The sequence below is a fragment of the Panthera uncia genome, chromosome F2 (assembly GCF_023721935.1).
Source record: "Panthera uncia isolate 11264 chromosome F2, Puncia_PCG_1.0, whole genome shotgun sequence".
Lineage (NCBI taxonomy): Eukaryota > Metazoa > Chordata > Mammalia > Carnivora > Felidae > Panthera > Panthera uncia.
In genome coordinates this window covers 60,447,537-60,461,127 of record NC_064812.1, presented here as the reverse complement: position 1 = coordinate 60,461,127, position 13,591 = coordinate 60,447,537, and positions in this window count along the sequence as shown.

Below are 13,591 nucleotides of genomic sequence, written 5' to 3'. Positions count from 1 at the left end.
CCTTTCCCTCTCTCTTCCTCCTCTGGAATCCCAGTTATAAGCATATTATTTCATTTAATTATGTCACTTAGTTCTCTAAGTCTCTCCTTACACTCCTGGATTTTTTTATCTCTCTTTTTCTCAGCTTCTTCTTTTTCCATAATTTTATCTTCTAATTCACCTATTCTCTCCTCTGCCCCTTCAATCTGAGCTGTGGTCGCCTCCATTTTATTTTGCAGCTCATTTATAGCATTTTTTAGCTCCTCTTGACTGTTTCTTAGTCCCTTGATCTCTGTAGTAATAGATTCTCTACTGTCCTCTATACTTTTTTCAAGCCCAGCGATTAATTTTATGACTATTATTTTAAATTCATTTTCTGCTATATTGCTTAAATAGTTTTTGATCAGTTCGTTAGCTGTCGTTACTTCCTGGAGTTTCTTTTGAGGAGAATTCTTCTGTTTTGTCATTTTGGATAATTCCTGGAGTGGGGCAGAACTGCAGGGCTCTTCCTCTGTGCTATCTGGAGTAACTTGCATTGGTGGGCGGGGCCGCAGTCAGGCCTGATGTCTGCCCCCAGCCCACTGCTGGGGCCACAGTCAGACTGGTGTGTACCTTATCTTCCCCTCTCCCAGGGGCTGGACTCACTGTGAAGTGGTGTGGCCCCTGTCTGGGCCACTTGCACTGCCAGGCTTGTGGTGCTGCTTCGATGGGATCTGGTGAATTAGCCAGGGTGGATCCGAAAGAGCAAGCTCAGCTGGCTTTGCCTTCGGTGGTCTGCTTTGGAAGGAGCCCTGTGGCACCGGGAGGTAGGCAGACCTGTCAGCAGGATGGATCTGCAGAAGCACAGCATTGGGTGTTTGTGCGGTGCAAGCAAGTTCGTGAGGGGAACTGGTTCCCTTTGGGATTTTGGCTGGGGGATGGGCGAGGGACATGGTGCTTCCCAGCACTTTTGTTCCCTGCCAAGCTGAACTCTGTCTTCCAGGGCTCAACAACTCTCCCTCCTGTTGTCCTTTAGCCCTCCCGCTCTCCGAGCAGAGCTGTTGACTTATAACATTCCAGATGTTAAGTCCCACTGGTTGTCAGAACACACTCCGTCCAGCCCCTCCGCTTTGTACAAGCCAGACTCGGGGGCTCTGCCTTGCTGGGTGGGCTGGCTGCCCCTCCACTGCCCTGGCTCCCTCCCCTCTCTCATTTTATTTTGAATGATAGCCTTACTGGATAGAGTATTCTTGGCTGCATGGTTTTTTCTTTTAGTACTTTGAATATATCATGCCACTCCCTTCAGGCCTGCAAAGTTTCTGCTGAAAAAATCAGCTGATAGCCTTGTGGGGTTTCCTTTCTATGTAACTGTCTTCTCTTCTCTTGCTGCTTTAGAAATTCTCTTTATCACTACTTTTTACCATTTTAATGACCATATGTCATGGTGTGGATCTTCTTGAGTTGATTTTATTGAGGCCTGTCTATGACTTCTGGATCTGGATTGCTGGTTCCTTCCCCAGATTCAGGAAGTTTTCAGCTATTATTTCTTCAAATAAATTTTCTGCCTTCTTTTCTCTCTCTTCTCCTTTTTTTTCCCTCTCTTCTCCTTATGGGATGCCTATAATGTAAGTGTTGGTGTGGCTGAGTTCCCTAAGTCTATTTTCATATTTTATTATTATTTTTCTCTCTCCTTGATTACTTTCCATTACTCTGTCCTCCAGGTCACTGACCCATTTTATGCTTCTTCTGGTCTACTATTTATTCCATCTAGTGTATTTTTATTCTTTTTAATGTTTATTTATTTGAGAGAGAGAGCATGAGCAGGGGAGGGGAAGAGAGAGACAGAGAGAGAGAGAGAATATCTGAAGCAGGGTCCATGCTGTCAGCACAGAACCTGTCATGGGCTCAATCCCATGACATGAGATCATGACCTGAACCAAAATCAAGAATCAGATGCTTAACCAACCGAATCACCCAGATGCCCTGATCATATTATTTTTTAATGTCACTTATTTATTTTGAGAGAGAGAGAGAGTGCAAGCAGAGGAAGGGGAAGACAAAGGGGGAGAGAGAGAGGATACCAAGCAGGCTCCACACTATCAGTGCAGAGCCCAACGTGAGGCTCAATCCCACAGACCATGAGATCATGACCCGAGCCAGAATCAGGAATTGAACGCTCAACCAACTGAACCACCCAGGTACCCCAGTCATATTTTTTTTAATAAATAAATTTATTCCTTTTTTTTTAGCATCCTGGTAACTGACTAGGCAGACCACCACTGGAAGGGGAAAGAATTACCCAAGTGTTTTCTTCTTCAGTTATAAAAAGATTACTTAAAGTGATTATTGAATAAACAACTACAGAAGCAACTTGAAAAATTACAAATTTCATATATAGATGGAAAACTAAAATCCTACAAAAAGTTCATATTGTATCTTATAATAATCTCCAAAATACAGATCAGATTAAATCTTAATATATGGACTTAGTCAACACACAAGAGAATACTCAGCAATAAATTTGGGAAAAACAAGCTACATTCATTCATTCATGCATGCATGCATGCATTCATTCATCCATCTCTTCATCTTGTTGACATTTGTTGAGTGCCTCTCTTATGCCTGGCATGCATTCTACCAGTGGGTTTACACTGATGCAAGAGACAGACATGTTCCCTCCTCTCACTGAATTCACATTCTACCATAACCATATTGCCAATAGGGAGAGTGAGATGGTCTAAATACCCACACAAAGTCTATTGGATGTCTATCCCAAATTTGTTATGGTGTTTCTTATATATCCGACTTTAATTAGAAGAATAGTTATAAGAAGCATATTGAAGCTGATAATGATATACTTTCATACAATCTGGATTCTGTAATTTAGCATATGTAAAATAATTTTTAGAACTAAAATTCTTAATATTAATGTTATCTACAACATGACTCTATATGTATGTCCTGCCTCATATATATTAAAAGAACTCTAATTATTCCCAGTTCCTATGGTTAAAGGAAATTGATTCTCTGGATCAGTAGTTCTAAACCAGGGGTGACTTTTCCCTATTCCCTGCCTGTCCACATTCCCCCAGCTCTCCAACCTAGGGACATTTGGCAATGTTCGGCAGGTTATTTGGTTGTCACTAGTGGGATCTGGTGGATAGAAGCCAGGGACATTACTAAATCCTACAATGTACAGTGTAGCACACACCCCCATAAAAAAAAAAAAGAAACCAAAAAAAAATCCCTGCCCAAATTGTCAATAGTACTGAGGTAGAGAAACCCTGCTCTCACTAATGAGAGAGATGATTTCCTTCTTCACATATTTTTCCTTTCTCCACCCCTCACTTTTACAAGTTTAACTCCACTGGTTTAACCAACTATTCATTTATTTACATTTCTCCAAAATTCACTGTTAAGACATTGTGGAGGATCCAAAGACATAAAATAGGATATCTGGTTTCTAATTTGTATCTGACTGTAAGAACCCAACTTACATTTAACTGGAGGATTATTTGGCTTTTGGAAAAGGATGAGTGACCAATTAAAACATTCCTTTAGATGATGATACCAGGAGCTCTTTTGAGCATTCTGCTTATCATTCCAGTTCTCTCCATCTCCAGTTGAATACCATTTAGCATGGTAGAAGTCTCGTTCTGAATTCTCTGGAAGATAAAAATGCAGTTCTATTGTTCAAATTGCATTAAAGGCAGAACCATGTGGGGGTGAGAAGGACAGGAAAATACGACCCTTTGTAATCATAATGTGGGGGTAATGTTTGGCTTAATAATAGGTTACAAAATAGATTTCTTAATCTAAAACGATAAAATCTCTTGAATAAGGGCAAGCTGATACCTCAGATCATGTACAAATAAGGCAATATTTAATTGCATTGTAATCCTGGAATACATCAGACAACTAACCCTTTCTTGTCTGCTGTTAGTCACATTTACATCTTGACACTACAAGGATCCTCCTCATTTGCACCCAAAATGACAATGAGTCGAACCAAGAAGAGAAAATAACATCAGAATTATGTAATAAATCCCTATCTGAACAAATTTGGGTGTTCTTTGACTGCATTTGGGTGAGAAAATATAGAGACACAGGAAAGGTAAGTATGAACAAAGAAAAGTTAGTGGTTTTCAACATCAATGACTATGACACATATACTCTGTGTGTGTGTGTATGTATGTGTGTGTGTGTGTACTTATACACATATATTCTGTATTATCCAGAAGCATCCATATAATAGAGAGGTACCCTGCCTGTCTCTTCTGTAAAGAGCTGATTAAGTGGTTCACAATAGTGCATCGTGCTATTTGCTCTTATCCTCAATTTTCCTGATGATTCACCTAGAATATGGCTCTCTCTCTAGAAACAGCTAAAATTAACAGAACAATTTAGAAAACCCACTGAGCTAAAGTTGCACAGTGCAGACTAAAAGAATGGAGGTAGATGGGTGACTCAGGGGATTCTTAATGGAATTTTAAACCTTTCGTCTTCAGACTCCCTCAATTTATGGATGAGGCAGTATTCTCTTGGATACTTCCAAAGTGCTTTTTTGGACAACTCATTACTTCAAATTAGGGGAGGCAGATAGCAGGTGTGGTGTTTCAGGAGACATTCAGGATTAGAGGCCAAATTTCCCACTCTGAATTGCTGGTGTTTAGAAACTTGGTTTACAGGGAGCCGCATCAGGGGTTCAAGGGCTGGTACAGTATTTGGTCTCCTGGGAGGCCTCTTCCAGTGCTGATAAGCTCCTCACTTGAATCAACACCAAGTTCTGAAAGAGGTTCTAAGAATCCACTGGTCTGAGGATATAATGATGCAGTGATTCCTCCCAGACCAGCTTGCATTCCCAGGGGGATATAGGGGGCTAGAATACTCCCAACAGTCACACACGATGATCTCCCAGGCTGGGAACCAACCCAGGGCAGGGCTCATTTTCTGTGAGTTCCCCACCTCCAAAGACCTCTCAGTTTCAGATCATAACATTGGAGTGGTCACAATATCTGGAATAGTTGGAACATTTAGAAATCTGAGACAGCAGTACTGGGTACTTTTCCTAAAGTAGATAATCATAATTTGTGCAAAGCTTTCCCAAGAGGCTGGTCACCCCACTGTTCCCTAGTATCTCAGAGCAAAGTGGATGGTGGTGGGGCATTTAATGAAAGATATTCACTATTTACTCTTGTTATTATGGGGATAGATTCTCCCTTTAATTCATGACCATAAACCTGAAGTGGGCCTACCAGCCAAAATGAGACCAAGAAAGAAGAGGTTCTAGGGAGGTCTATGAGAAGCTATTGGCCCTGTGTAGGGTCTACCGCCAATACCTGGTGGCAAGTCTGGGGTCTGTATTGGATAGCAGGGCCAACAGTCAGGAAGAAGCTAGATGCATTGTAGAGGGGAACAAAAGCAAACTATTAATCTATCACCACATCTCATAGCAACAAGTTTCTGAAGGGAGTAACCACTGTCTACCTGTTTTGGTGAACTCTAACCTGGAAGCAAACAAGGAAGAGAATTCTAGGAAAGGAAGCCAGGAGGCTTTAACTGAGTTAACAATAGCACAGTCCAGCAAGCAGTGATAGTCAAGTTAGATAAAAACTGAAAATTAATCATTGGATCCATCAATGGGGACTATGGCAAGAACAAATTTGATGGCCTGATGGGAACAAGAAATTTCTTGGTATAGATTTATGAGAGGTCAGATGGAAAAGGTAAATATTTTGAGAAGTTTTACTGCAGAGAGAAGCAAAAAAAATGTGGTAGTAGCTGGGTGATAAAGAGGGGCCAAGGGAAGGTTTAAAATATAAAATATTAATTTTTCGAGCATAGTTGACACACAATGTTACAATAGTTTCAGGTGTACAATATAGTGATTTGACAAGTCTATACATTATGCTGTGCTCCCCACCAGTGTACTACCATCTGTCACCATACAGCACTATTATATTACTATTGTCTATATTCCCTATGCTGTGTCTTTCATCCCCATGACTTAGTCATTTTGTAACAAGAGCCTGTATCTCCCACTCCCCTTCCTCCTCTCTGGCCACCATTAGTTTGTCCTCAGTATTTATGGGTCTATTTCTGCTTTGTTGTTGTTGTTGTTCATTTTTTAGAGCCCACATATAAGTGAAATCATATGGTATTTATCTTTCTTTGGCTACTTACTCCACTTAGGATAATGTCCTCTAGAGCCATCCATGTTGTCACAAATGGCAAGATCTCATTCTATTTATGGCTGAATAATACTGCATTATGTATATAAATAAATATATATATATATACATAAATATAAAATATTTATAAATATAAGTATATACTATGTAAATAAATATGTAAGTATTTATTTATTCATTTATTTTTACCATTTAGAATTTTTATTGATTCATTTATTTATTTGAGAGGGAGAGAATGCATGTGTGCACATGGGAGCAGGGGAGGGTCAGAGAGAGGAAGAGAGAGAATCCCAAGCAGGCTGCACACTGTGAGCACAGAGCCTGATGGGGGGGGTTCAATCTCAGGAACCATGAGATCATGACCTGAGTCGAGATTAAGAGACACTTAACTGACTGAGACACCCAAGCACCCCTGATTTACTACTCCTTCTTTATACTTTTTTTTTTGATAAACACTTCAGTTGCTTCCATATCCTGGTTATTATAAATAATGTTGCAATAAATATAGGGATGCACATATCTTTCTGAATTAGTGTTTTTGCTTTCCTTGGATAAATACTCAGTAGTGGAATTACCGGATCATGTAGTATCCTGTTTTTCATATTTTGACGAACTTCCATACTGTTTTCCACAGTGGCTGCACCAATTTACATTCCCACCACCAGTGCATGAGGGTTCCATTTTCTTTACACAAGGGAAATTGGTTTCTTGTTGTTTTCTTTTATGTTGGAAGAATAACAATGTGTTCGTATATTAATGGGAATGATCCAGTGGAGAAGGTGCACTTGATGTTGAAGAGTGAGGGTGAATCGCTGGAGCAACATGTTTGGATTGAAAAGGAGAGAAAGCACACTACAGACACTGGCTTTAGAAGCATGGAATCTTGGCACTGCTTGCCACCTCCACTGCCACCAGCCTGGTCCAAGCTGCCGTCTCTTAACTGGATGATTGCATTAACTCCTAACTAGTCTCCCTGCTCCTGCTCTTTATCCATCTATAAACTGTTTTCAACACAGTATTCAGAGTGATCCTTTTAAAAGTATGTCAGATCGGGTCACCCCAGTGCTCTAAACCCTGCAATAGACCTCACTTCACTAGGAGAAAAGTCAAAGTCCTTGCAATGGTGCACAAGGTACCTACTGATCTGGTTCTTCATTAGGTCTATAATGTTCTCTCTCTTTCTCTCTCTCTCTCTGTCTCTCTGTCTCTTTTCTCGCTCTCTCGCTCTCTTTCCCCGCTCTCTTGCTCTCTTTCCCCTTCTCTCCTTTCTCCTCTCTAAACCTCTTGATTTTTCTTGGAACTCCCTGGAACCTCCCTGCCACAGGGCCTTTGCTTTATCTTTTGCCTCTGCCTAGGACATGTTTGTCCCTTATTTGACTCCCTCTCTTGCTTCAAGTTTTTGTTCATATCTCAAATTCTCAATGCGGCCTACCCTGACTGCTTAGCTAAAATTGTAACCTCAGCCTCATCCTCTTGTACCCTTCATAGTGCTCTACTTTTTCTTTTTTCCATAAATATTTACTACCTTCTAAAGACAATATAATTGACTACTTTCTTATGTTTATAGTGTGTTGCCTTTCTACTCGAGATAGAATGTGATCTCCAAGAGAGACATATCCATGAGTGTATCTCAAGCTCCTTAGAACCATGCCTGGAACATAGTAGACAGTCAATAAATATTTGTAGGATGAATTAATATATTTAGCTATCAGAGAATCTCCAGTAAGCTTTCTGAAGATTTATGAATGCAAAGTCAAAAACTGTCCCTTTGTGCCAGGTAAATCTATTACTCTCCGTAAATCTTATCAGTATGTGTCTGCTAAGCTGCAGCAAATTAGTTTGAAAGCTAAAGGATGTGTATGATATTTGTATCTAACTCTTTTGCATTCAGTGCAAAGCATATCCAGCAAATATTTATAATCACCTTCACATATGCTTAGCACTTACCGATTTGTAATTTCATTTCATGAAATCTCCCAACAACCTTGTGGGGTAGACATTATCATCTTCATTTAATTGGTAAAGAAAATGAAATTAAGAAGAGTTAAATGGCTTGCTCAAATTCTTACAAAATTAGTACATGGGGGATGCAGCTCTCAAGTACAGACTTTCTTATATACCATTGGTGATGCTTCCTAGCTTAGCTACATTACATGGAGAAGTAGCTCATGTAGCACCTAAGTGCTAATTGCATATTGAAGGAATTGTCAAATTTAATGTTGGTAGTTTGAGAGCCTTTCTATTGAATTTTAACTAAATATCTATCCACCCATCTATGCATCTTTCTATCCATCCATCTATATATATTTATACACACACACACACACACACACACACACACACACACACACACATTTATTGAGTATTTGTGCCAGGCATGATGCTAAGTGCTATGCAAATGTTATCTCATTTTTATTCTGTGCAAACACTATCATCAAGATATTCCATTTTGTAGATGGGAAAACTGAGGCATAGAGAGGCTAAATAACTTGTTCCAGGTTGACAGCACAATAAGCCACAGTGTAAACCTGAAAAGTCTGACTGCACAATGTTCCCAATCATCACAACATACATTTTCCTTCCTCAGTTATTTGATGATAGGTTTGATTATCTTAATCAGATAGTATTTAGAGGGAAATAATATCTCAACTACTTTGCTTTATCCCTGAAGAAAGATGTGTGCTTCTTAAAGTGCCTTTGACCAGTGTTCTTCTATGAGGCTAGTTGTTGATCAGGTCCACCGTGCTGGGTACAGCTGACACGCGATTCTGACTACAGTGAGGTCAGTAAAGCCACCCTTCCGGAGCTCCTGTTTTCTTTCGGAACCCTACATCTGCTGTAAATGTTCAGTCTTTGAACACCTGCCTCAGTGACTCCCCAGACTGGTCATTGTCAACCTAGTTCCTGGAGGCTGAGCCCAGCATACCAACAATATATGTTAAAAGGCGAATGTTTTCATAAAAACACTATTTTAAACCATGATTAACATTTCGTCATTAGTTAAAACATTTTCTGCTCTTTGCCATTCTCATACCTATTGACATTTTAATCTGAGCAGTTTGGAATGGGTGAGTGTGAAGAGACCAAGTTAAAATATCAAATTCGGATTGCAAGTATGTACATGTAAAGAGACAAGCATCTAGAAAAGGAATCCATGTGTCCATAAACTCACTTTTAACTACACTCCAGAAACCTCCTCATATTCTAAACCTGGCCAGAATTTCATAGTTCAAGATCCAAGCTTCTCTGGCCCCTGGAAGCAGAAAATACTTTTTACTGCTTCTCTCTGCTGGTCTGTTTTTACCACTGGGGGAAATACAGAACAGAGGAAAACAATATTCTTATTTTTAAGAGATCAAAATAATACAGGTAACAGTGTCTCTGGGGCTTTTATATCAAGTTATGATACAGACATTCTGCATTTATCTAGATTTATCAATAATAAGAAGAGGCAGAGAAGTTTCTTCCACCTAATGTAATGAAACTGTAAGTAGGTTGGATAACACTAACCTAATAAGTAGTCTAACACTAGGACAAACCCATTCCCCAAAGTGATTAGCAGAATAGTTTCTTTCTGAATGCTGTCTGGCTTTTATTGGGCTATTCCACTAAATTTCCATTAGACCCATCTTGATTTCTTTTAAACACTGGTCATTTATCCACTGATTAATTTCACAAACATTTTATTGAACATCACCCATGTGCTACAAACTGTGCTTAGCATCTGGGAAACAGAGATGAGTTCAAACCAGTTCCAACCCTGAGGGAACTTATAGCCTCATGACAAAAACAATTACCATAACAGGTAATCATACTATAAAGTGATAACTACAGTGAGAGATAGTTATATAAGAACCTATGCCTTGTAGGACTGTTTTAAATCAGATAATTTCTTCTGCACATGAAAGCAAATTAGAAATAGAAACTCTCAGACTACTGTGTCCAAAACTCTTTCTCAAACTATACAATGCATAGAGCCATGCTATATTAATCTCAATAAGAGAAAAAAAAAACATAACTCTAAAAAAGCATCCGATCATTAGATATAGGGTATGGAACTACTTCATTATAGTAGCCATAGTTTTAAAGGTAGCACTTTACATAATGTACTTTGTTATTTTTAAATTCTTAATTACCAAGTTTTAATCAACTTTGCACCTCTAGTTCTTCTGAATCATAATAGATTTCTTCTGTCTTCCTCTTCTTGATTGGCTATATATTTTAAAATTTGTATCTGTGTTTTTATTCAAAATGTAGGTTTGTTTCAGTCTGCCTGGTTTTGAAGTGCTCAAATGTTATTTTCATGAATGCCTTGTGCTGTTACCGATTGGCAGACAAGTAGAATTGTCAAACTGTAGAGTAGCAGGCTAATCTTGGTTCTACTTCCTGTTAGCAACGGCACATCGGTGTTATTCTGCCAGGGGTGGGATGCCAAGATGCCACTTAAACCCAGACTGACTAACACCTCTAACACTCTCTATGGGGGGAGTATGGGTTCTATCACCAGGAAAGTAAGTTCCTGTACTTTTCAATTTGACATATGGAGACTACTGGAACAGGTAGACAAGAGAGGGAAATATGAGATCTTGGCAGGTTCTTGGCAAGGATGGGAACCTCTATAGATTTTGAGAGGGATTTTCTTGATCTACTTACATGTTTTCACATGTGCATAGTCAGTGTAAAGATCTGCTTTTCCTGGCATAATCAGGTAGAGACTTGAAATTTGCAGTGCTCCTTGGAGGAACAGAGGTGAGGTGGATACAGAAGGAGAGTGGAGGGGACAAATAGGCCAGTGGCAGGCAGAGGGCCTGGAGAGAAAGACAGCCACAGGAAATAAACAGCATTGGGTTCGATAAAGGGTTTTAAAGAACAAAAGTACCATAAACACCCACTTTGTAGTTTTGGGCCATACTATAATGTAACTGCCTCAGATACCTACAAGCCTTCAATAAAACTCCACTACATAAACCAAACATGTATTTGAGGTTATTTAGGAACAAACAAATAAAAAGATTTATGGTGCACCTTAAGGTCATCTGAGGCCCAAAAGGAAGCCCATAGGAACAGAAGCACAGGAGAGGCTCAGGTTTCAATGGAACGATAACATTGCAGGGAGCTAGGATGGCAGCATGGTGGGAGGACCCTAGGCTTGCCTTGTTCCTTGAACACTGCTAGATAACTATCAAATCCTTCTCAATACTCAACATACTGACCTGAGGACTGAGAACAAACTGCACAACTAGAAGAGAGAAAAGGCCATAACGAGGAATGTAGGAAATGCAGAGACATGTTTTGGGAGAGAAACAGATCACTAATATTATCCTCAATGGCCTCTACAGGCAGGATCAAGACAGGGATGTCCACTCTCACCCCTGTTACTTAACACAGTACTGGAAGTCCTAGCTTCATCAATAAGACAACACAAAGAAAATTGACAAGGAAGAAGTCAAACTTTCACTATTTGCAGATGACATGATATTCTATAAATAAAACCCAAAAGACCCCACCAAAAAATTGCTAGAACTGATACATGAATTCAGTAAAGTCTCAGGATACAAAATCAATGTAGAGAAATCTGTTGCATTCTATACACCAATAATGAAGCGGCAAAAAGAGAAATCAATGAATCTATTCCATTTACAATTGCACCAAAACCTATAAGATACCTAGGAATAAACTTAACCCAACAGGTGGAAGGTCTATACTCTGAAAATTATAAAACATTGGCAAAAGAAGTTGAAGATGACATAAAGAAATGGAAAAACATTCCATGCTTGTGGATTGAAAGAACAAATGTTGTTAAAATGTCTATACTACACAAAGCAATCTACAGAGTTAATGCAACCTCTGTCAAAATACCAGCTGCATTTTTCACAGAGCTGGAACAAACAATCCTAAAACTTGTATGGAACCACAAAAGACCCCAAATAGCCAGTGCTAATCTTGAAAAAGAAAAGCCAAGCTGGAAGTCTCACAAGTCCTGACTTCAAGTTATATTACAAAACTATAGTGATCAAGATAGTATGGTACTGGCACAAAAACAGACACATAGATCAATGAAGCAGAACAGAAAACCCAGAAATGTACCCATAACTATATGGTCAACTAATCTTCAACAAAGCAGGAAAGAATACCCAGTGGAAAAAAGACTGTCTCTTCAACAAATGGCGTTGGAAAAACTGGAAACCAACATGCAAAAGAATAAAACTGGGGCACTTTCTTACACCATACACAACAATAAGTTCAAAATGAATGAAAGACCTAAATGTGAGACAGGAAATCATCAAAATCTTAGAGGAGAACACAGGCAGCAACCTCATTGACAATGGCTGTATCAACTTCTTACTAGATATGTCTCTCAAGGCAAAGGAAACAAAAGCAAAAACAAACTATTGGGACTTCATCAAAATAAAAGGCTTCTGCATAGTAAAGGAAACAATAAACAAAACTAAAAGGCAGCCTACAGAATGGGAAACGATATTTGCAAATGACATGTCTGGTAAAGGGTTAGTAAACAACATCTATAAAGAACTTATCAAATTCGACAACCCAAAAAACAAATAATCCAGTTAAGAAATGGGCAGAAGACATGAATAGACCTTTTTCCAAAAAAGACATAGAGGTGGCTAACAGACACATGAAAAGATGCTCAACTTCACTCATCATTGAGGAAATGCAAATCAAAACTACAATGAAATATAACCTCACACCTTGTCAGAATGGCTAAAGTTAACAACACAGGAAACAACAAGTGTTGGCGAGGATGCAGAGAAAGGGGAACTGTCTTACACTGTTGGTGGGAATGAAAACTGGTGCAGCCACTCTGAAAAACAGTATGAAGCTTCCTCTAAAAGTTAAAAATAGAACTACCTTATGACCCAACAGTTGCACTACTAGCTATTTACCCAAAGGATATAAAAATACTGATTTGAAGGGATACATGCACCCCGATGTCTATAGCAGCATTATCAAGAATGCCAGATTATGGAAAGAGCCCAAATGTCCATTGACTGATCAGTGGATACAGAAGAGGTGGTATATACAATGGTATATATATACAATGACTATTACTTATCCGTAAAAAATAATGAAATCTTGCCATTTGCAGTGATGTGGATGGAGCTAGAGTGTATTATGCTAAGCGAAATAAGTCAGTCAAAGAAAGACAAATATCATATGATTTCACTCATATATGTAATTTAAGGAACAGAACAGATGAACATGGTAGGGGGAAGTAGAGACAAACTAGAAAAAAAAACCTCTCAACTATAGAGAACAAACTGAAGGTTGATGGAGGAGAGGTAGGCAGTGGGATGAGTTAAATGGTTGATGGGTATTAAGGAGGGCACTTGTAATGAGCATCAGGTGTTGTATGTAAATGATCAATCACTAAATTCTACACCTGAAACTAATATTACACTATATGTTAACTAACTGGAATT